General features: G+C 49.7%; 1 protein-coding gene across 6 annotated transcripts in view; it reads left to right on the top strand.

Moving 5' to 3' along the window:
• BCL9 (BCL9 transcription coactivator) overlaps positions 1 to 20,754 on the top strand; it is a 288,690-nt gene that overhangs the window by 209,469 nt on the left and 58,467 nt on the right. For 2 of the 6 annotated variants that reach the window (XM_056559754.1, XM_056559748.1), the window contains exon 1: positions 18,242 to 18,467. The exons of 2 other annotated variants lie outside the window; for them this stretch is intronic. The gene's annotated coding sequence lies outside the window, so the exon portion shown is untranslated. 2 more of the 6 variants (XM_056559752.1, XM_056559753.1) reach the window with 2 other exon arrangements.

Here is a 20,754-nt window from a genome sequence, read left to right as displayed (position 1 = left end):
TTAAATCAACTGGTGCCAGAAAGTTAAACAGATTTGTAAATTACTTCTATTAAAAAATCTTAATCCTTCCAGTACTTATAAGCGTCTGTATGCTCTTTGTTTGAATTTCCTTTCTGTCTGACCACAGTGCTCTCTGCTGACATCTCTGTCCGTTTTAGGAACTGTCCAGAGTAGGAGAAAATCCCCATCGCAAACATATGCTGCTCCAGCACTGCGATCAGACAAAAAGGAAGTTAAAAATAGAAAAGAACTTCCTGTGGAGCAAATAAGTACTGCAAGGATTAAGATTTTTTTAATAGAAGTAATTTACAAATCTGTTTAACTTTCTGTCATCAGTTGATTAAAAAAAAATGTTTTTCAGTGGAGTACCCCTTTAACCCCTTAAGGACTCAGCCCATTTTGGCCTCAAGGATTCAGACAATTAAATTTTTACGTTTTCATTTTTTCCTCCTCGCCTTCTAAAAATCATAACTCTTTTATATTTTCATCCACAGACTAGTATGAGGGCTTGTTTTTTGCGCAACCAGTTGTCCTTTGTAATGACATCACTCATTATATCATAAAATGTATGGCGCAACCAAAAAACACTATTTTTGTGGGGAAATTAAAACGAAAAACGCAATTTTGCTAATTTAGGAAGGTTTCGTTTTCACGCCGTACAATTTATGGTAAAAATGACATGTGTTCTTTATTCTGAGGGTCAATACGATTAAAATGATACCCATTATTATATACTTTTATATTATTGTTGCGCTTAAAAATAATCACAAACTTTTTAACCAAATTAGTACGTTTATAATCCCTTTATTTTGATGACCTCTAACTTTTTTATTTTTCCGTATAAGCGGCGGTATGGGGGCTAATTTTTTGCGCCATGATCTGTACTTTTTTTTATACCACATTTGCATATAAAAAACTTTTAATACATTTTTTATAATTTTTTTTAAATAAAATGTATTAAAAAATTAGGAATTTTTGACTTTTTTTTTTTCCGTTCACGCCGTTCACCGTACGGGATCATTAACATTTTATTTTAATAGTTCAGACATTTACGCACACGGCGATACCAAATATGTCTATAAAAAAAAAATTTACGCTTTTTGGGGGTAAAATAGGAAAAAACGGACGTTTTATTTTTTTATTGGGGGAGGGGATTTTTCACTTTTTTTTAACTTTTACTTTTACATTTTTTTTTTACACTTGAATAGTCCCCATAGGGGACTATTCATAGCAATACCATGATTGCTAATACTGATCTGTTCTATCGGTCATCTCCTGCTCTGGTCTGCTCGATCACAGACCAGAGCAGGAGACGCCGGGAGCCGCACGGAGGAAGGAGAGGGGACCTCCGTGCGGCGTTATGAATGATCGGATCCCCGCAGCAGCGCTGCGGGCGATCCGATCATTCATTCAAATCGCGCACTGCCGCAGATGCCGGGATCTGTATTGATCCCGGCACCTGAGGGGTTAATGGCGGACGCCCGCGAGATCGCGGGCGTCGGCCATTGTCGGCGGGTCCCTGGCTGCGATTAGCAGCCGGGATCAGCCGCGCATGACACGGGCATCGCTCCGATGCCCGCGGTTATGCATAGGACGTAAATGTACATCCTGGTGCGTTAAGTACCACCTCACCAGGACGTACATTTACGTCCTGTGTCCTTAAGGGGTTAAGTAGTTCTTTCAAGCCTGACCACAGTGCTCTCTGCTGACACCTCTGTCCATGTAAGGAACTGTCCAGGAGAGGTTTGCTATTAGAATTTGCTCCTGCTCTGGACAGTTCCTGGACAGAGGTGTCAGCAGAGAGCACTGTGGTCAGACATAAAATAAGTTCAAAAAGAAAAGAACTTCCTGTGGACCATATAGCAGCAGATAAATACTGGAAGGATTAAGATTTTTTAATAGAAGTCATTTACAAATCGGTTTAACTTTCTGTCATCAGTTGATTTAAAAAAAAAAATTTGAATTTCTTTTCTAGTCAGACCACAGTGCTCTCTGCTGACACCTCTGTCCATGTCAGGAACTGTCCGGAGCAGGAGAGGTTTGCTATGGGGATTTGCTTCTACTCTGGACAGTTCCTGACATGGACAGAGGTGTCAGCAGAGAGCACTGTGGTCAGACAGGAAAGAAAATTCAAAAAGAACTTCCTCTGGAGTATACAGCAGCTGAAAAGTACTAGAAGGATTGGGATTTTTTTTATAGAAATAATTTACAAATCTGTTTAACTTTCTGGCACCAGTTGGTTTTCCAGTGGAGTACCCCTTTAAAGCAAGATAACTTGCAAGAACCAAATCCAGTTCCAGTTGCTAGGATCTTACATCCCGAAACAGATTTGGGTCTGATCCACGATGATCCATTTGGAGGTTCAGGAGGTTTGCACCCAATATCGTCTTCGATGAACACTGTGAGTGCCTCCATCTTCCAGTATACTGGATTTTGCTCTATTAAAGGGGTACTCCGGTGGAAAACTTTTTTTTTTTTTTTAAATCAACTGGTGCCAGAAATTTAAACAGATTTGTAAATTACTTCTATAAAAAAAAAATCTTAATCCTTCCAGTACTTATTAGCTGAGGAAATTATTTTCTTTTTGGAACACAGAGCTCTCTGTTGACATCACAAGCACAGTGCTCTCTGCTGACACCTCTGTCCATTTTAAGAACTGTCTAGAGTAGGAAAAATCCCCATAGAAAACCTATGCTGCTCTGGACAGTTCCTAAAATGGACAGAGATGTCAGCAGAGAGCACTGTGGTCGTGATGTCAGCAGAGAGCTCTGTGTTCCAAAAAGAAAAGAATTTCCTCTGTAGTATTCAGCAGCTAATACGTACTGGAAGGATTAATATTTTTTTAATAGAAGTAATTTACAAATCTGTTTAACTTTCTGGCACCAGTTGATTAAAAATGAAAAAAGTTTTCCACCGGAGTACCCCTTAAAGGAGTAGTCCAGTAGTGAACAAGTGGTGAATAACTTATCCCCTATCCTAAGGATAGGGGATAAGTTGCAGATCGCGGGGGGTACGACCACTGGGGCCCCCCGCGATCTCCTGTACGGGGCCCCGACAGCCCGTGCGAAGGGGGCGTGTCGACCCCCGCACGAAGCGGCGGCCGACACGCCCCCTCAATACAACTCTATGGCAGAGCCGTAGCACTGCTTTCGGCAATCTCCGGCTCTCCCATAGTGATGCATTGAGGGGGCGTGTCAGCCGCCGCTTCGTGCGGGGGTCGACACCCGCTATCTGGCCGGAGAGCCGGGGCCCTGTACAGAGAGATCGCAAGGGGCCCCATCGGTCGGACCCTCTGCGATCTCAAACTTATCCCCTATCCTTAGGATAGGGGATACGTTTTTTCCCCACTGGACTACCCCTTTAAAGAAAGAAATGAATGAGCCAGAAGTGGAGAACCAGCTGTGCAAATACCCTTCTGCTTACACTAATCACTTTGTAGGCTTACGTCTTAAAGTATCCTTGTTTTTTGCTCTATAAAGGAAGAAATCCACCAGCAAAAGACACATATAACAGGTACTATTGTATATATATGTATATATATTTATATTAAGAGGCATAAACGGGCAGGGGAATTGCCTGAGTAGCTCAGGCCAGCTATAAAGAGGTTAACCCGTGTCAGTAACTTATAATTTGCCATAACAGGCTTCAATAATATCAATTATTTTAACAGTCGCAGAGTTATTGACGGGCAAATCGATCGATCCTATGACTCTCTCCACATTGATTCCTCCATGAGCGGAGCTGACGGCCGGCTCCTCCCCTGGAGTCATGATTTAGCAATTTCCAGGTTTTCCAGCTTTATTTAAATAAAGTTTATCACTGAAGAACGGAAAGCTCGAGAACTCTCTAATACAGTGTTTCCCAACCAGGTTGCCCCCAGCTGTTGCAAAACTACAACTCCCAGCATGCCCGGACAGCCAACGGCTGTCCGGGCATGCTGGGAGTTGTAGTTTTGCAACAGCTGGGGGCAACCTGGTTGGAAAACACTACTCTAATACCAACATCCTTGTTAAAGGGGTTATCCAGGAAAAAACTTTTTTTTTTTTTTTTTTTTTTTTTTTTTTTTTAGATCAACTGGCTCCAGAAAGTTAAACAGATTTGTAAATGACTTCTATTAAAAAAAAATCTTAATCCTTCCAAGAATTATCAGCTGCTGAAGTTGAGTTGTTCTTATCTGTCTGGAAACAGTGCTCTCTGCTGACATCTCTGCTTGTCTCAGGGTCTCATAGGTGTGCTATGGGGATTTGCTTCTACTCTGGACAGCTCCCGAGACGCATGTCATCAGAGAGCACTTCGAAAGAAAAAAACTATGCAACTTCAGCAGCTCATAAGTACTGAAAGGATTAAGATGTTTTAATAGAAGTAATTTACAACTTTTTGGAGCAAATTGATATATATATATTATATATATATATATATATATATATATATATATATATATAAATAGTTTTTTCCTGGATAACCCCCTTTAACATTCAGTGCTTAAAGGATTACTCCGCCCCTAGACATCTTAAAGGGGTACTCCGGTGGAAATGTTTTTTATTTTTAAATCAACTGGTGCCAGAAAGTGAAACAGATTTGTAAATGACTTCTATTAAAAAAAAAAAATCTTTACCCTTCCAGTACTTATTAGCAGCTGTATGCTACAGAGGAAATTCTTTTCTTTTTGAATTTCTATTTTTGTCTTGTCCACAGTGCTCTCTGCTGACACCCCTGTCCGTGTCAGGAACTGTCCAGAGCATCATAGGTTTGCAATGGGGATTTTCTCCTGCTCTGGACAGTTCCTGACACTGACAGAGGTGTCAGCAGAGAGCACTGTGGACAAGACAAAAATAGAAATTCAAAAAGAAAAGAATTTCGTCTGTAGCATACAGCTGCTAATAAGTACTGAAAGGTTAAAGATTTTTTTTTTTTTTTTTTATAGAAGTCATTTACGAATCTGATTAACTTTCTGGCACCAGTTGATTAAAAAAAATATATAAAATTCCACCGGAGTACCCCTTTAAGCCCTATCCAAAGGATAGGGGATAAGATGTCTGATTGCGGGGGGGTCCGCCCACTGGGACCCCCCCCCCCCCCCCGCCATCTCTGGGCCGGCACAACAGCACTCTGAACATGGAAGCTTGGGGCTTCTGCCTTTGTAACATGATGTCACAATGTCAGCCACATGGTCCCATGTTTAGAATGCTGCAGCGCCGGCCCAGAGATCCTTTGGCTAGAGGGATAAGATGTCTAGAGGCGGAGTACCCCTTTAACTTTATTAAGAGACACTGCAAAATTCACACACTAAATTTCACTTTAGCACAGGATTTCAAAGTGACAGTGCTTCAGATTGTTGCACGATAATGTATCAAGGGCCGTACGCTGAATACATTTATTTAGTGTAAGCAGAAGGGTACTTGCCCAGCTGGTTCTCCCTTTCTCTTGCTGGTGTATTTCTTCCTTTATAGAGCAAAAAAAAACAAGGATGGAAGCCTACAAAGTGATTAGTGTAAGCAGAAGGGTCTTTGCACAGCTGGTTCTCCACTTCTTTTGCTGGTGGATTTCTTCCTTTAGGGTGCATTCCCACATGGCGTATTTTGCTGCGTATTTGCTGCGTATTTGGTGCTGCGTATTTTCCTACCCATTGACTTTAACAGAGAAAATAAAATACGCAGCAGCAAATACGCCGTGTGGGAATGTACCTGTTACGCCGAGCGCTCCGGGTCCCCGCTCCTCCCCGGAGCGCTCGCTACACTTCCCTCACTGCAGCGCCCCGGTCGGTTCCACGGACCCGGGGCGCTGCGTTACTACCTCCGGCCGGGATGCGATTCGCGATGCGGGTAGCGCCCGCTCGCGATGCGCACCCCGGCTCCCGTACCTTACTCGCTCCCCGTCAGTTCTGTCCCGGCGCGCGCGGCCCCGCTCCCTAGGGCGCGCGCGCGCCGGGTCTTTGCGATTTAAAGGGCCACTGCACCGCTGATTGGTGCAGTGGTTCCAATTAGTGTTTACACCTGTGCACTTCCCTATATCACCTCACTTCCCCTTCACTCCCTCGCCGGATCTTGTTGCCCTAGTGCCAGTGAAAGCGTTCCTTGTGTGTTCCTTGCCTGTGATTCCAGACCTTCTGCCGTTGCCCCTGACTACGATCCTTGCTGCCTGCCCCGACCTTCTGCTACGTCCGACCTTGCTTCTGTCTACTCCCTTGTACCGCGCCTATCTTCAGCAGCCAGAGAGGTTGAGCCGTTGCTAGGGGATACGACCTGGTCACTACCGCCGCAGCAAGACCATCCCGCTTTGCGGCGGGCTCTGGTGAAAACCAGTAGTGACTTAGAACCGATCCTCTAGCACGGTCCACGCCAATCCCTCTCTGGCACAGAGGATCCACTACCTGCCAGCCGGCATCGTGACAGTAGATCCGGCCATGGATCCCGCTGAAGTTCCTCTGCCAGTTGTCGCTGACCTCACCACGGTGGTCGCCCAGCAGTCACAACAGATTGCGCAACAAGGCCAACAGCTGTCTCAACTGACTGTTATGCTACAACAGTTACTACCACAGCTCCAGCAATCATCTCCTCCGCCAGCTCCTGTACCTCCTCCGCAGCGAGTGGCCGCTTCTGGAATACGACTATCCTTGCCGGATAAATTTGATGGGGACTCTAAGTTTTGCCGTGGCTTTCTTTCCCAATGTTCATTACACTTGGAGATGATGTCGGACCAGTTCCCCACTGAAAGGTCTAAGGTGGCTTTCGTAGTCAGCCTGCTGTCTGGAAAAGCCCTGGCTTGGGCCACACCGCTCTGGGACCGCAATGACCCCGTCACTGCCTCTGTACACTCCTTCTTCTCGGAAATTCGAAGTGTCTTTGAGGAACCTGCCCGAGCCTCTTCTGCTGAGACTGCCCTGTTGAACCTGGTCCAGGGTAATTCTTCCGTTGGCGAGTATGCCGTACAGTTCCGTACCCTTGCTTCAGAATTATCCTGGAATAATGAGGCACTCTGCGCGACCTTTAAAAAAGGCCTATCCAGCAACATTAAAGATGTTCTGGCCGCACGAGAAATCCCTGCTAACCTACATGAACTCATCCATCTTGCCACTCGCATTGACATGCGTTTTTCCGAACGGCGTCAGGAGCTCCGCCAGGATATGGACTCTGTTCGCACGAGGCGTTTCTTCTCCCCGGCTCCTCTCTCCTCTGGTCCCCTGCAATCTGTTCCTGTGCCTCCCGCCGTGGAGGCTATGCAGGTCGACCGGTCTCGCCTGACACCCCAAGAGAGGACACGACGCCGCATGGAGAATCTCTGCCTGTACTGTGCTAGTACCGAACACTTCCTGAAGGATTGTCCTATCCGTCCTCCCCGCCTGGAAAGACGTCCGCTGACTCCGCACAAAGGTGAGACAGTCCTTGATGTCTACTCTGCTTCTCCACGTCTTACTGTGCCTGTGCGGATGTCTGCCTCTGCCTTCTCCTTCTCTGCTGTGGCCTTCCTGGACTCTGGATCTGCAGGAAATTTCATCTTAGCCTCTCTCGTCAACAGGTTCAACATCCCGGTGACCAGTCTCGCCAGACCCCTCTACATCAATTGTGTAAACAATGAAAGATTGGACTGTACTATACGTTTCCGCACGGAGCCCCTTCTAATGTGCATCGGATCTCATCACGAGAGGATTGAACTGTTGGTCCTCCCCAATTGCACTTCTGAAATCCTTCTTGGACTTCCCTGGCTTCAACTCCATTCCCCAATCCTGGATTGGTCCACTGGGGAGATCAAGAGTTGGGGGCCCTCTTGTTCCAAGGACTGCTTAAAACCGGTTCCCAGTAAACCTTGCCGTGTCCCTGTGCTTCCTCATGTAACCGGTCTCCCTAAGGCCTATATGGACTTTGCGGACGTTTTTTGCAAAAAACAAGCTGAGACTCTACCTCCTCACAGGCCTTATGATTGTCCCATTGACCTCCTCCCGGGCACTACCCCCTACCCCTCATCTCTGAACTCTTTGATCGTCTCCAAGGTGCCCATATTTTTACCAAACTGGACTTAAGAGGTGCTTATAATCTCATCCGCATCAGAGAGGGGGATGAATGGAAAACGGCATTTAACACCAGAGATGGACACTTTGAGTATCTGGTCATGCCCTTTGGTCTATGCAACGCCCCTGCCGTCTTCCAAGACTTTGTTAATGAAATTTTTCGTGATCTACTATACTCCTGTGTTGTTGTATATCTGGACGATATCCTGATTTTTTCTGCCAATCTTGAAGAACACCGCCAGCATGTCCGTATGGTTCTTCAGAGACTTCGTGATAATCAACTCTATGCCAAAATAGAGAAATGTCTGTTTGAATGCCAATCTCTTCCTTTTCTAGGATACTTGGTCTCTGGCCAGGGACTACAAATGGACCCAGATAAACTCTCTGCCGTCTTAGATTGGCCACGCCCCTCCGGACTCCGTGCCATCCAACGTTTTTTGGGGTTCGCCAATTATTACAGGCAATTTATTCCACATTTTTCTACCATTGTGGCTCCTATTGTGGCTTTAACAAAAAAAAATGCCGATCCCAAGTCTTGGCCTCCTCAAGCGGAAGACGCCTTTAAACGACTCAAGTCTGCCTTTTCTTCGGCTCCCGTGCTCTCCAGACCTGACCCATCTAAACCCTTCCTATTGGAGGTTGATGCCTCCTCAGTGGGAGCTGGAGCTGTCCTTCTACAAAAAAACTCTTCCGGGCATGCTGTTACTTGTGGTTTTTTTTCCAGGACCTTCTCTCCGGCGGAGAGGAACTACTCCATCGGGGATCGAGAGCTTCTAGCCATTAAATTAGCACTTGAGGAATGGAGGCATCTGCTGGAGGGATCAAGATTTCCAGTTATTATTTACACCGATCACAAGAACCTCTCCTACCTCCAGTCTGCCCAACGGCTGAATCCTCGTCAGGCCAGGTGGTCTCTGTTCTTTGCCCGATTTAATTTTGAAATTCACTTTCGGCCTGCTGATAAAAACATTAGGGCCGATGCTCTCTCTCGTTCCTCAGATGCCTCTGAAATTGAACTCTCTCCTCAACACATCATTCCTCCTGACTGCCTGATTTCCACTTCTCCAGCCTCCATCAGGCAAACTCCTCCAGGAAAGACCTTTGTTTCTCCACGCCAACGCCTTGGGATCCTCAAATGGGGTCACTCCTCCCATCTCGCAGGTCATGCGGGCATCAAGAAATCTGTGCAACTCATCTCTCGCTTCTATTGGTGGCCGACTCTAGAGACTGATGTGGTGGACTTTGTGCGAGCCTGCACTATCTGTGCCCGGGATAAGACTCCTCGCCAGAAGCCCGCTGGTTTTCTTCATCCTCTACCTGTCCCCGAACAACCTTGGTCTCTGATTGGTATGGATTTTATTACTGACTTACCCCCATCCCATGGCAACACTGTTATTTGGGTGGTCGTTGATCGATTCTCCAAAATGGCACATTTCATCCCTCTTCCTGGTCTTCCTTCAGCGCCTCAGTTGGCTAAACAATTTTTTGTACACATTTTTCGTCTTCACGGGTTGCCTACACAGATCGTCTCGGATAGAGGCGTCCAATTTGTGTCTAAATTCTGGAGGGCTCTCTGTAAACAACTCAAGATTAAATTAAATTTTTCTTCTGCATACCATCCTCAATCCAATGGACAAGTAGAGAGAATTAACCAGATCTTGGGTGACTATTTACGACATTTTGTTTCCTCCCGCCAGGATGACTGGGCAGATCTTCTACCTTGGGCCGAATTCTCATATAATTTCAGAATCTCTGAATCTTCCTCCAAATCTCCGTTTTTCGTGGTGTACGGCCGTCACCCTCTTCCCCCCCTCCCTACCCCCTTGCCCTCTGGTCTGCCCGCTGTGGATGAAATTTCTCGTGATCTTTCCACCATATGGAAAGAGACCCAAAATTCTCTCTTACAGGCTTCTTCTCGCATGAAGAGATTCGCAGATAAGAAAAGAAGAGCTCCTCCCATTTTTTCCCCTGGAGACAAGGTATGGCTCTCCGCTAAATATGTCCGTTTCCGTGTCCCGAGCTATAAGTTGGGACCACGCTATCTTGGTCCTTTTAAAGTTTTGTGTCAAATTAATCCTGTCTCTTACAAACTTCTTCTTCCTCCTTCTCTTCGTATCCCTAATGCCTTTCACGTCTCTCTTCTTAAACCTCTCATCCTCAACCGTTTTTCTCCTAAATCTGTTCCTCCCACTCCTGTTTCCGGCTCCTCGGACATCTTCTCTGTCAAAGAGATTTTGGCCTCTAAAAAGGTCAGGGGAAGAACTTTTTTTTTAGTGGATTGGGAGGGTTGTGGTCCAGAAGAGAGGTCCTGGGAACCTGAGGACAATATCCTGGACAAAAGTCTGATCCTCAGGTTCTCAGGCCCCAAGAAGAGGGGGAGACCCAAGGGGGGGGGTACTGTTACGCCGAGCGCTCCGGGTCCCCGCTCCTCCCCGGAGCGCTCGCTACACTTCCCTCACTGCAGCGCCCCGGTCGGTTCCACGGACCCGGGGCGCTGCGTTACTACCTCCGGCCGGGATGCGATTCGCGATGCGGGTAGCGCCCGCTCGCGATGCGCACCCCGGCTCCCGTACCTTACTCGCTCCCCGTCAGTTCTGTCCCGGCGCGCGCGGCCCCGCTCCCTAGGGCGCGCGCGCGCCGGGTCTTTGCGATTTAAAGGGCCACTGCACCGCTGATTGGTGCAGTGGTTCCAATTAGTGTTTACACCTGTGCACTTCCCTATATCACCTCACTTCCCCTTCACTCCCTCGCCGGATCTTGTTGCCCTAGTGCCAGTGAAAGCGTTCCTTGTGTGTTCCTTGCCTGTGATTCCAGACCTTCTGCCGTTGCCCCTGACTACGATCCTTGCTGCCTGCCCCGACCTTCTGCTACGTCCGACCTTGCTTCTGTCTACTCCCTTGTACCGCGCCTATCTTCAGCAGCCAGAGAGGTTGAGCCGTTGCTAGGGGATACGACCTGGTCACTACCGCCGCAGCAAGACCATCCCGCTTTGCGGCGGGCTCTGGTGAAAACCAGTAGTGACTTAGAACCGATCCTCTAGCACGGTCCACGCCAATCCCTCTCTGGCACAGAGGATCCACTACCTGCCAGCCGGCATCGTGACAGTACCCTTATAGAGCAAAAAAACAAGGATACTTTCAGATGGAAGCCTACAAAGTGATTAGTGTAAACAGAAGGGTCTTTGCACAGCTGGCTCTCCACTTCTGGCTGGTTCATTTCTTTCTTAATAGAGCAAAATACAGGATAATTAAAGATGGAGGCACTCACGGTGTGCATTGAAGACGATATTGGATGAAAACCTCCTGAACCTCCGAATGGATCATCGTGAATCAGACCCAGATCTGTTTCAGGATATAAGATCCTAGCAACTGGAACTGGATTTGGTTCTTGCAAATTATCTTGCTTTAAAGGAGTACTCCACTGGGGGGGGGGGGGGCGCTAAATTTCTTCTATAGGGTCTAGTAGCTAATACACTGACTAGATGTGCACACTTCTATGGCCTGAGTCAGACTAAACTGTTTTTTTTTTATAGGTCCAGCCTTATGATAAATGAGGGTTGGACTTAGGAGACTCCTTCCTTAGCCCTTCTAGACTTCTCTACATAGAAACCTTCTGGGGAGGGTCACGTGACCAAGTTTCTACTCATCCTTTTACATATATACTTTAACGCTGTAAACGTTAAAGGTGTACTCCCGCCCTAAACATTTTATCCCCTATCCAAAGATGTCTGATCGCGGGGGGTCCGTGTTGGGGCTTCTGTGCTTGCAACGTCATGCCACGCCCCCTCAATTCATGTCTATCGGAGGGGGCGTGACGGCTAGTACATAGCCATCACGCCTCCTCTTATAGACGTGAATGGAGGGGGCGTGACGGCTGTGGTCGCCAGTCATCCGACACGGAGCAGGGTTCGATTCGTGCACCGGATGACAGGGATGCCGCGCCGGAGATCGCGGGGGTCCCCAGGGGAGCACCTCTTTAACCCTTACACTTCTATGAGACCTCAGTGTATGCAAAGATAACGCAGTAGCAGATTGATGTATATATGACTTACAATACTTAGACTGACCAAGATTAAAGGGGTACTCCGCTGGAAAACATTTTTTCTTTTTTTTTAAATCAACTGTTGCCAGAAAGTTAAACAGATTTGTAAATTACTTCTACTGTATTTAAAAATCTTAATCCTTCCAGTACTTATCAGCTGCTATTTGCTCCACAGGAAGTTATTTTCTTTCTGGATTTCCTTTCTGTCTGACCACAGTGCTCTCTGCTGACCCCTCTGTCCATGTCAGGAACTCTCCAGAGCAGGAGGGGGATTTGCTTCTACTATGGAAAGTTCCAGACCTGGACAGAGGTGTCAGCAGAGAGCACTGTGGTCAGACAGAAAGTAAATTCAAAAAGAAAATAACTTCCTGTGGAGCATACAGCAGCTGATAGGTACTGGAAGGATTAAGATTTTTAAATAGAAGAGATTTCAAAATCTGTTCAACTTTCTGGCACCATTTGATTGAAAGAAAAATGTTTTCCAGCGGAGTACACCTTTAACCCCTTAGCCTCCAGACAACTCTGTAGCAGGGGGTAGACAGTTGCGGGACGCTGCCTCGAGAGCTGTCTGGCAGAGACCCACCCCCACCCCTCCTTTAAAGTGTATGGCCACCCTGACACCTCTCACAGCTGGAAGCTTGTTACAGTGTATCAGTATGGACAATACTCTGTGAGTTCAACATTAGGGATACAGAGGGGCACGGTGCAGTAAAACCAGAACTGGGTCACAACTTTGCAGGTTTCGTCCACAAACCACCCCATATGTCGCTGTTCAGACAGTGCAGATTTTATTTGTGTGGACTTAAAGGGGTACTCCGGTGGAAAACTATTTTTTTTTTTAAATTTGAAAAACAGATTTGTAAATCACTTCTATTAAAAAAAAAAAATTAAAAAAAAAAAATCTTGATCCTTCCAGTACTTATTAGCTGCTAAATACTACATAGTAAATTATTTTCTTTTTGGAACACAGAGCTCTCATCATGATCACAGTGCTCTCTGCTGACACCTCCGTCCATTTTAGGAACTGTCCAGAGCAGCATATGTTTGCTATGGGGATTTTCTCCTACTCTGGACAGTTCCTAAAATGGACAGAGATGTCAGCAGAGAAGAGCACTGTGGTCATGATATCAGCAGAGAGCTCTGTGTTCCCAACAGAAAAGAAGTTCCTCTGTAGTATTCAACAGCTAGTAAGTACTGGAAGGATTAAGATTTTTTAATAGAAGTAATTTATAAATCTGTTTAACTGGCACCAGTTGATTAAAAAATAAATTGAAAATAAAAAAAAAAAGTTTTCCACCGGAGTACCCCTTTAAATGGGGCCAGTCAGCAAAACTGCTGAATCTATGTCAAGCCAGGAGTTCAGACTGTTTAGCTTGCAGAGCATTGTCCGGACTGGATTGTCTAGACTAGTGTTTTTCAAACAGCGTGTCTCCAGCTGTTGAAAAACTACAACTCCCAGCATGCCCGGACAGCCGTTGGCTGTCCGGGCATGCTGGGAGTTGTAGTTTTACAACAGCAGGAAACATTTTTTGGGGGGAAAACACTAGTCTAGACAACTAGGAGCTGAAAACTACTACAGTTCTAATATGATTCACAGCTGAGGGTTCGCTACAATTGTATCCAGTCTAGACTGTCCCTTGAGAGATGAACATCCTGGATACATTTACCTGCGCTGACACATTGTATCAAACTGGAAGTACCAGTTTTGCAACATCTGGAGGTCCGCAGTTTTAGAGACCACTGACCCAGCCCCTTTCACTCGCAGAGGATTTTCTAGGCCGGATGCAATTGTAGCAAACCCTGTGCTGTGAAAAGTATTAGTTCTGTAAAGGCTTTTTGGGGTTTCCAAATCTAGGAAAATATGTTCTCTTTCACTGACAGCAAGAGGAGGTCTTGAAAAGGAAAGCAAAAGCAAATACTACTAAAGTAATGTTTAAGGTTCATGTACTCTGCTTTCTGTCAGTGAATGGAGACATGCTGTTTCAAAGGACCACCCAGAGCCCATAGATCAGAATGGGGGGACCCCTTTAGCTGCCTATGGAAAATGATGTGCTGTGAGGGAGGGCGTACAAGAACTGTACAACCTCATAATAAGCACCTCAGCTGCTGCAGAATCTCTTTGTGACTCGTGTTCATTGATAGACGCCAACTGTTTATTATGATTTGCAGCATCTGTGGTTTGTGTAATAATGATGTTCTGCAGCAGCTGAGATATGTATTATGGTTTTCTGCAGCAGTTTTGGGGTGTGCTAGGATGTTCTGCAGCAGCTGAGGTGTGTTTTATGAGATTCTGGAGCAGCTGAGGTGTGTATTATGATGATCTGCAGCAGCTGAGGTGTGTATTATGATGTTCTGCAGCAGCTGTGATGTGTAGTTAGATGTTCTGCAGCAGCTGAAGTATCATGAGGTTCTGCAGTAGCTGAGTTGTGTATGATGTTCTGCAGCAGCTCAGTTATGTATTATGTTCTGCAGCAGCTGAGGTGTGTATTATGATGTTCTGCAGCAGCTGATGTATCTATTATGATTTTCTGCAGCAGCTGTGGTGAGTATAATGATCTTCTGCAGCAGCTGTGATATGTGTTTAGATGATCTGTGGCAGCTGAGGTGTGTATTATGATGTTCTGCAGCAGCTGAGGTGTGTATTATGATGTTCTGCAGCTGTGATGTGTAGTTAGATGTTTTGCAGCAGATGAAGTATCATGAGGTTCTGCAGTGGCTGAGTTGTGTATAATGTTCTGCAGCAGCTGAGGTGTGTTATGATGTTCTGCAGCCGCTTTGGCATATTAGGATGTTCTGCAGCAGCTGAGGTCTCTATTGGGATGTTCTGCAGCAGCTGAGGTCTGTATTGGGATGTTCTGCAGAAGCTGAGGTGTGTATTGGGATGTTCTGCAGCAGCTGAGGTCTGTATTATGATGTTCTGCAGCAGTTGAGGTGTGTATTATGATGTTCTGCAGCAGCTGTGGCGTGTATTATGATGTTCTGCTGCAGCTGCGCTGTATTATGATGTTCTGCAGCAGTTGAGATGTGTATTGGGATGTTCTGCAGCAGCTGAGGTCTGTATTGGGATGTTCTACAGCAGCTGAGGTCTGCATTGGGATGTTCTGCAGCAGCTGATGTGTGTATTATGATGTTCTGCAGCAGAGGTCTGTATTGGGATGTTCTGCAGCAGCTGAGGTGTGTATTGGGATGTTCTGCAGCAGCTGAGGTCTGTATTGGGATGTTCTGTAGCAGCTGATGTGTGTATTATGATGTTCTGCAGCAGTTGAGGAGTGTATTGGGATGTTCTGCAGCAGCTGAGGTCTGTATTGGGATGTTCTGCAGCAGCTGAGGTGTGTATTATGATGTTCTGCAGCAGTGGAGGTCTGTATTATGATGTTCTGCAGCAGTTGAGGTCTGTATTGGGATGTTCTGCAGCAGCTGAGGTGTGTATTATGATGTTCTGCAGCAGCTGAGGTCTGTATTATGATGTTCTGCAGCAGCTGAGGTCTGTATTATGATGTTCTGCAGCAGCTGAGGTATGTATTACGATGTTCTGCAGCAGCTGAGGTGTGTATTAAGATGATCTGCAGGAGTTGAGGTGTGTATTACGATGATCTGCAGCAGCTGAGGTGTGTATTACGATGATCTGCAGCAGCTGAGGTGTGTATTACGATGTTCTGCAGCAGCTGAGGTGTGTATTAAGATGATCTGCAGCAGCTGAGGTGTGTATTATGATGTTCTGCAGCAGCTGAGGTGTGTATTACGATGTTCTGCAGCAGCTGAGGTCTGTATTACGATGTTCTGCAGCAGCTGAGGTCTGTATTATGATGTTCTGCAGCAGCTGAGGTGTGTATTATGATGTTCTGCAGCAGCTGAGGTGTGTATTATGATGTTCTGCAGCAGCTGAGGTGTGTATTATGATGTTCTGCAGCAGCTGAGGTGTGTATTAAGATGATCTGCAGGAGTTGAGGTGTGTATTATGATGTTCTGCAGCAGCTGAGATGTGTATTATGATGTTCTGCAGCAGCTGAGGTGTGTATTATGATGTTCTGCAGCAGCTGAGGTGTGTATTGGGATGTTCTGCAGCAGCTGAGGTGTGTATTGGGATGTTCTGCAGCACCTGAGGTGTGTATTGGGATGTTCTGCAGCAGCTGAGGTGTGTATTGGGATGTTCTGCAGCAGCTGAGGTCTCTATTATGATGTTCTGCAGAAGCTGAGGTGTGTATTATGATGATCTGCAGCAGCTGAGGTGTGTATTGGGATGTTCTGCAGCAGCTGAGGTGTGTATTATGACGTTCTGCAGCAGCTGAGGTGTGTATTATGATGTTCTGCAGCAGCTGAGGTGTGTATTACGATGTTCTGCAGCAGCTGAGGTGTGTATTGGGATGTTCTGCAGCAGCTGAGGTCTCTATTATGATGTTCTGCAGAAGCTGAGGTGTGTATTATGATGTTCTGCAGCAGCTGAGGTGTGTATTGGGATGTTCTGCAGCAGCTGAGGTGTGTATTGGGATGTTCTGCAGCAGCTGAGGTGTGTATTGGGATGTTCTGCAGCAGCTGAGGTGTGTATTGGGATGTTCTGCAGCAGCTGAGGTGTGTATTATGACGTTCTGCAGCAGCTGAGGTGTGTATTGGGATGTTCTGCAGCAGCTGAGGTCTCTATTATTATGTTCTGCAGAAGCTGAGGTGTGTATTATGATGTTCTGCAGCAGCTGAGGTGTGTATTGGGATGTTCTGCAGCAGCTGAGGTGTGTATTGGGATGTTCTGCAGCAGCTGAGGTGTGTATTGGGATATTCTGCAGCAGCTGAGGTGTGTATTATGATGTTCTGCAGCAGCTGAGGTGTGTATTGGGATGTTCTGTAGCAGCTGAGGTCTGTATTGGGATGTTCTGCAGCAGCTGAGGTGTGTATTATGATGTTCTGCAGCAGCTGAGGTGTGTATTACGATGTTCTGCAGCAGCTGAGGTGTGTATTGGGATGTTCTTCAGCAGCTGAGGTGTGTATTATGACGTTCTGCAGCAGCTGAGGTGTGTATTGGGATGTTCTGCAGCAGCTGAGGTGTGTATTGGGATGTTCTGCAGCAGCTGAGGTGTGTATTGGGATGTTCTGCAGCAGCTGAGGTGTGTATTGGGATGTTCTGCAGCAGCTGAGGTGTGTATTGGGATGTTCTGCAGCAGCTGAGGTGTGTATTGGGATGTTCTGCAGCAGCTGAGGTGTGTATTGGGATGTTCTGCAGCAGCTGAGGTGTGTATTGGGATGTTCTTCAGCAGCTGAGGTGTGTATTATGACGTTCTGCAGCAGCTGAGGTGTGTATTATGATGTTCTGCAGCAGCTGAGGTGTGTATTATAATGATCTGCAGCAGCTGAGGTGTGTATTATGATGTTCTGCAGCAGCTGAGGTGTGTATTACGATGTTCTGCAGCAGCTGAGGTGTGTATTGGGATGTTCTGCAGCAGCTGAGGTCTCTATTATGATGTTCTGCAGAAGCTGAGGTGTGTATTATGATGTTCTGCAGCAGCTGAGGTGTGTATTGGGATGTTCTGCAGCAGCTGAGGTGTGTATTGGGATGTTCTGCAGCAGCTGAGGTGTGTATTGGGATGTTCTGCAGCAGCTGAGGTGTGTATTGGGATGTTCTGCAGCAGCTGAGGTGTGTATTGGGATGTTCTTCAGCAGCTGAGGTGTGTATTATGATGTTCTGCAGCAGCTGAGGTGTGTATTTTCATGACAGACGTGTAGTATCTCAGGCAGGCACATAACAATGGCTCCGCTCCGTGCAGGCGGCGGCGGCAGCAGCAATCAGTGCAGTTGTCAGGATCTGGCCGGGCAGTGCGGGCAGGGGAGGGGGAGGGGGGAGGAGGGAACTGGGATAAGGACGGGGGCGGTACCACTTCACAGGGGGAGGAGGAGGGAGGCAGTGAGGAGTGGAACGTTCCTCTGGTGAGAGAGAGAAAGGGAGAACGGGCAGGCGGGCTGGGCGGGGTTTATCAGAGAGGGGCGTGTCTGATCGCTCACGAAAGCCTTTAGTGTGGAATTGAGGGGGCGTGTCCGCTCGCGCCGAGGTGGGCGTGTCCGGAGTGTCATACGAAGCGGCGGTAAATGCTGGGAATGTCGGGGGCGTGTCCGTTGAGATCGGAGGGGGTGTGGCTTGGTTGGCTGCACGGCGAGGGGAGGAGGAAGGCACCACTTGCTGGAGCCGGAAAGGGGGAGGAGGTAGGAGAAGGTGCTGAAGGAGGGGGAGAGAGAAAAAAAAAGACAATGGAGCTTGTGTGCGGCTGCTGGAGATTAAAGCTGCCGCCGAGCGGCCCGCACTGCCGGCTGTGAGGGGAGCGAGGACCGCGGGAGCCCCGGTGTTCGCGTCACGGTAGATCCCCCTCCTCCTCCGGCCAGTCCCCCTCCCCCCCGCGGCGGGAGCTTCGCCTCGTCCGTACTGCTGCTACTGCTACCGGTGAGTGTCGCTCCTGGCTCCACGCTAGCAGGCCCTGGATCCGGGTAACGGGGACACGCTGCGGGGAGGAGGGCAGCTGGAGCTAGGCCCGGGCGGAGGGCGCGGGGATAAGGCCTGGGACTGTGAGCGGAGACGGGGCCCTGCTCCGGAGGGTGGACGCCGGGGGAACGGGCACAGGCCCGGCGTGTGGAGGTGGATGCATGTGCGGGCAGGAGGCCGGGACCCGGGCAGGAGACTGGGGCAGGAGACTGGGGCAAGAGGGGAGAGAGGGGGGCAGGAGTCTGGGGCAAGAGGGGAGAGAGGGGGGCAAGAGGGGGGCAGGAGACTGGGGCAAGAGGGGAGAGAGGGGGGGCAGGAGACTGGGGAGAGAGGGGGGCAGGAGACTGGGGCAAGAGGGAGAGAGGGGGGCAGGAGACTGGGGCAAGAGGGGGGCAGGAGACTGGGGCAAGAGGGGGGCAGGAGACTGGGCAAGAGGGGAGAGAGGGGGGCAGGAGACTGGGGAGAGAGGGGGGCAGGAGACTGGGGCAAGAGGGGAGAGAGGGGGGCAGGAGACTGGGGCAAGAGGGGAGAGAGGGGGGCAGGAGACTGGGGCAAGAGGGGAGAGAGGGGGGCAGGAGACTGGGGCAAGAGGGGAGAGAGGGGGGCAGGAGACTGGGCAAGAGGGGAGAGAGGGGCAGGAGACTGGGGCAAGAGGGGAGAGAGGGGGCAGGAGACTGGGGCAAGAGGGGAGAGAGGGGGCAGGAGACTGGGGCAAGAGGGGAGAGAGGGGGCAGGAGACTGGGCAAGAGGGGAGAGAGGGGGCAAGAGGGGCGAGAGGGGGGGCAGGAGACTGGGGCAAGAGGGGGGCAGGAGACTGGGGCAAGAGGGGGGCAGGAGACTGGGGCAAGAGGGGGGCAGGAGACTGGGCAAGAGGGGAGAGAGGGGGCAGGAGACTGGGGCAAGAGGGGAGAGAGGGGGGCAGGAGACTGGGGCAAGAGGGGGGAGAGAGGGGGGCAGGAGACTGGGGCAAGAGGGGAGAGAGGGGGGCAGGAGACTGGGGCAAGAGGGGAGAGAGGGGGGCAGGAGACTGGGGCAAGAGGGAGAGAGGGGGGCAGGAGACTGGGGCAAGAGGGGAGAGAGGGGGGCAGGAGACTGGGGCAAGAGGGGAGAGAGGGGGCAGGAGACTGGGGCAAGAGGGGAGAGAGGGGGGCAGGAGACTGGGGCAAGAGGGAGAGAGGGGGGCAGGAGACTGGGGCAAGAGGGAGAGAGGGGGGCAGGAGACTGGGGCAAGAGGGGAGAGAGGGGGGCAGGAGACTGGGCAAGAGGGAGAGAGGGGGGCAGGAGACTGGGCAAGAGGGGAGAGAGGGGGGCAGGAGACTGGGGCAAGAGGGGAGAGAGGGGGCAGGAGACTGGGGCAAGAGGGGAGAGAGGGGGGCAGGAGACTGGGGCAAGAGGGGAGAGAGGGGGCAGGAGACTGGGGCAAGAGGGGAGAGAGGGGGGCAGGAGACTGGGGCAAGAGGGGAGAGAGGGGGGCAGGAGGCTGGGGCAAGAGGGGAGAGAGGGGGGCAGGAGGCTGGGGCAAGAGGGGGGAGAGGGGGGCAGGAGGCTGGGGCAAGAGGGGGGAGAGGGGGGCAGGAGGCTGGGGCAAGAGGGGGCAGGAGACTGGGGCAAGAGGGGGGAGAGGGGGGCAGGAGACTGGGCAAGAGGGGGGAGAGGGGGGCAGGAGACTGGGGCAAGAGGGGGGCAGGAGACTGGGGCAAGAGGGGGGAGAGGGGGGCAGGAGACTGGGGCAAGAGGGGGGAGAGGGGGGCAGGAGACTGGGGCAAGAGGGGGGAGAGGGGGGCAGGAGACTGGGGCAAGAGGGGAGAGAGGGGGGCAGGAGACTGGGGCAAGAGGGGAGAGAGGGGGGCAGGAGACTGGGGCAAGAGGGGAGAGAGGGGGGCAGGAGACTGGGGCAGAGGGGAGAGAGGGGGGCAGGAGACTGGGGCAAGAGGGGAGAGAGGGGGGCAGGAGACTGGGGCAAGAGGGGCGAGAGGGGGGCAGGAGACTGGGGCAAGAGGGGGGCAGGAGACTGGGGCAAGAAGGGGAGAGAGGGGGGCAGGAGACTGGGGAGAGAGGGGGGCAGGAGACTGGGGTAAGAGGGGAGAGAGGGGGGCAGGAGACTGGGGGTAAAGAGGGGAGAGAGGGGGGCAGGAGACTGGGGAGAGAAGGGGGCAGGAGACTGGGGCAAGAGGGGAGAGAGGGGCAGGAGACTGGGGCAAGAGGGGAGAAAGGGGGAGAGAGGGGGCAGGAGACTGGGGCAAGAGGG

Source organism: Hyla sarda, chromosome 2, assembly GCF_029499605.1.
Source record: "Hyla sarda isolate aHylSar1 chromosome 2, aHylSar1.hap1, whole genome shotgun sequence".
Classification (NCBI taxonomy): domain Eukaryota; kingdom Metazoa; phylum Chordata; class Amphibia; order Anura; family Hylidae; genus Hyla; species Hyla sarda.
Note: the sequence above shows the minus strand (reverse complement) of the source record. Positions and strands in the feature narration are given on the sequence as shown.